The sequence below is a fragment of the Lactuca virosa genome, chromosome 1 (assembly GCF_052849685.1).
Source record: "Lactuca virosa cultivar CGN04683 chromosome 1, Lactuca_virosa_CGN04683_v6, whole genome shotgun sequence".
Lineage (NCBI taxonomy): Eukaryota > Viridiplantae > Streptophyta > Magnoliopsida > Asterales > Asteraceae > Lactuca > Lactuca virosa.
The window spans coordinates 131931212-131934542 of NC_136426.1; positions in this window are offsets into that span (position 1 = coordinate 131931212).

A 3331-nucleotide genomic window follows, 5' to 3' on the forward strand; every position below is an offset into this window, starting at 1 on the left:
GGGGCTTTCCAATTTTGGACTGCTTCAACTTTTGCGGGATCGACTAAAATACCCTTGTCACTTACAATATGACCAAGGAATTATACCTCATTTAACCAAAACTCACATTTCGAAAATTTGGCATAGAGCCGATTTCCTTGCAACGTTTGGAGAGTTAGGCGAAGGTGTCTTTCATGCTCTGCCCTTGTCTTGGAGTAAATGAGGATGTCATCAATAAAGACGATAACAAAATGGTCAAGATAAGGTTTAAATACCCGATTCATCAAGTCCATGAATACGGCAGGGGCATTTGTTAGGCCGAAAGGCATAACGGTGAACTCGTAATGACCATAGCGGGTTCGGAAAGCGGTTTTGGGGATGTCTTCTTCCCGTACTCGAAGTTGGTGATAACCTGAGCGAAGGTCAATTTTTGAGAAGCATGAAGCTCCTTGAAGCTGATCAAAAAGGTCGTCGATCCGAGGTAACGGATATCGGTTCTTGATGGTTAATTTATTTAACTCCCGATAATCGATACACATACGAAACGAACCATCTTTCTTTTTGATGAAGAGAACCGGGGCTCCCCAGGGTGAAGTACTAGGGCGGATAAATCCCTTATCGGTTAGTTCTTGGAGCTGACTTGCCAATTCTTGCATCTCGGTTGGAGCCAACCGATATGGAGACTTGGCTATGGGAGTAGCCTCAGGAACAAGTTCGATGCGGAACTCTAGCTCACGTACTGGAGGGAGTCCAGATACATCATCAGGAAAGACGTCGGGAAAGTCTCGTACTATCGGAATATCTTCGATCTTCTTTTCTTTGACCTCTGTTTCCACCACATGGGCTAAGAAAGCCATATATTCTTTTCGTAGATATGATCGAGCTTGAGTACATGACATAAGACTAAGCTTTTTCGAATGAGTCTCGCCATAAATACGAAGACTTTGACCGTCGGCGAGAGGAATACGAATGAACTTATCATAACATACTATTTCAGCATGGTTTTGGGATAGCCAATCCATTCCTACGATGATGTCGAAGCTACCAAGTTCCATAGGAACTAAATTGACAGAAAATTTATGACCGGAAAAATCGAAAGTGCAATCTTGGATGACTGCATTGAGTGAAACGTATTTTCCATCGGCGACTTCTACGGTAAAGTACTCATTAAGAATCGTACGAGGTGTGTGAAGTATGGGCTCAAATTCCAAAGACACAAAACTTTTATCGGCACCTGAATCAAAAAGTACTGACGCGTAGCAGTTATTTATGAGAAACGTACCATTTACGACCTTGTTATCGGTCTTTGCTTGGGTTGCGGTAATGACAAAGGCTCGACCTTTGGGAGCTGGAACCTGCATTGTTGGATTTGCCTGGGCTTGGGTGTTGATGATATTGACTAGCCTAGGACACGCGTTTTTGAAATGGGTGGGGTCACCACAGTTGAAGCATGTTCCAGTTGGATACCGGGTTTGTGTTGGCTGATTTAAGGGTAGATAGAGTGGTCGCTGAGTTTTTGGTGCACGACATGTTTCCGCCAAGTGGCCATAACGACCACAATTCGTACAGAGGCGACACGGGCTAGTGGTCATATGGTGATAGTTACAGTGGTTACAGAGGGGGTGAGGTCCGGTATACGGCTTTTTATTTGGTTGGGCTGGTGGGGTGACTTGGGTGATAGGAGTAGCAGGGGTAATAACAGCATGGTTGTGGTGATGACTTTTCCGCTTCTTTTTGTCATGTCGGTGGGAGGACTCGGACTTGACAATTTGGGGGGTCTCAGGGGTCGACTTTTCAGTTGACACCTTTGAACCCTTGCGTGGGAGGACACCATCGTTCACATTGTCCTCGTTGAGTTGACCTGCTATTTCAATGGCAGATTCTAGGGTAGATGGCCTGCTGCTGGTCACCGAATCACGGATCTGGCGTGGTAACCCTTTGATGTAGCGGCGTATTGCAGTTTTCATAGGTTGAACCATGTGAGGTAGGAGTCTCGAGAGATCATGGAATCTATTGGTGTAGGTCGTGTTGTCGCCTCCCTCCTGTTTCAGATTCCAGAATTCATCCTCGAGAGTTTGCAATTCGCTGTCAGGGCAGAACTTCTCCATCATGCGTTCTTTTAGTTTTGACCAGGTCATTCCCAAGGCAACAGCCTCTCCCTTTGCCCGTTTTTCTAGGTTCCACCATGTGAGAGCATGACCTAGGAGGCACCCTGTAGCATGACGGACCATCAGGTCCTCAGGACACTCGCTATGGATGAAAGTACTCTCCATTTCTTCAATCCATGTGAGGAGTGCGGTGGCACCATCGGTGCCTTTGAAGTAAGGCGGATTGCAGTTACGAAAGTGCTTAAACGAGCAACGAGGAGTTGTTGCTGGAGCTTGTGGCTGAAGAGAATGAAGTTGGGTTGCAATTGTTGGGATGACGTTTGCTACCTCCTTGGCGACCAGGGCAGCTAGCCTTCTGTTGTTGCGAGCAGCGTATGGGGGTCGTAATGCCATCTACGAGAAACACGCATATGGACTTGTGAGTTATTTGTAAATTGATTATGGAAATAAAGTTTTTTAGACATTGTTGGGTAAAATAATTGTAAAACACTTGTTGGGCCATGGTTAGGAGTGTTGGGCACCTTTTGGGCTTTCCATGGTTACTAAATGTGAAACATGTAGCACTTGCGTGGGCCCCCACAAAACTAAGTTTTCACATTTCTTTCCCACTTCTAGGCCCATTAGGGAACTTAATAGTCCAATGAGTTAGCCATTTTGGAGTGTATCCTTTCGGATACGTTTGATAAGGTCGGGTATTTTGATGGCTCAAAAGTAATGTGAATGACGCGCTTTGGCCTATAGGTTTGGGAACTCTCGCCTTTGGTCCCCAGATAAGCAAACTGGTCCCTCGGTTGATTGGGATGTATACGAATGCTTACCTAGTCAGGACTTTCGGGCTACCGGCACCTCCCCCTTCCAGTTACTACGCGTCCATTACTATGATCCTACCCAACTAGAGTGGATGACTTTGAATTTCCTATGAGCTCTAAGGAATACATATAAGTATATACATTTTGTTAAACAACTTGAGTATGTGTGTGATTTTCAAAGAAAGTGGAGAATATTCACAAGTGTATGCACACATATAAATGTCAGGAGTAATACGTATGCACATAAGGGAGCAATTAACACACAAAGGTATTCCTAGGATTTTCTAAGTGCGAATTGCATACAGTTGTGTGTGCATTTTATAAACTAGCATACGAGAGGACCCTAGAGGCTATAGACTAGGTCAAGGCAATTAACCTAATTCCCTATAGTCAAGGGCTCTGATACCAATCTGTCACACCCCGATCCTTGTCGGA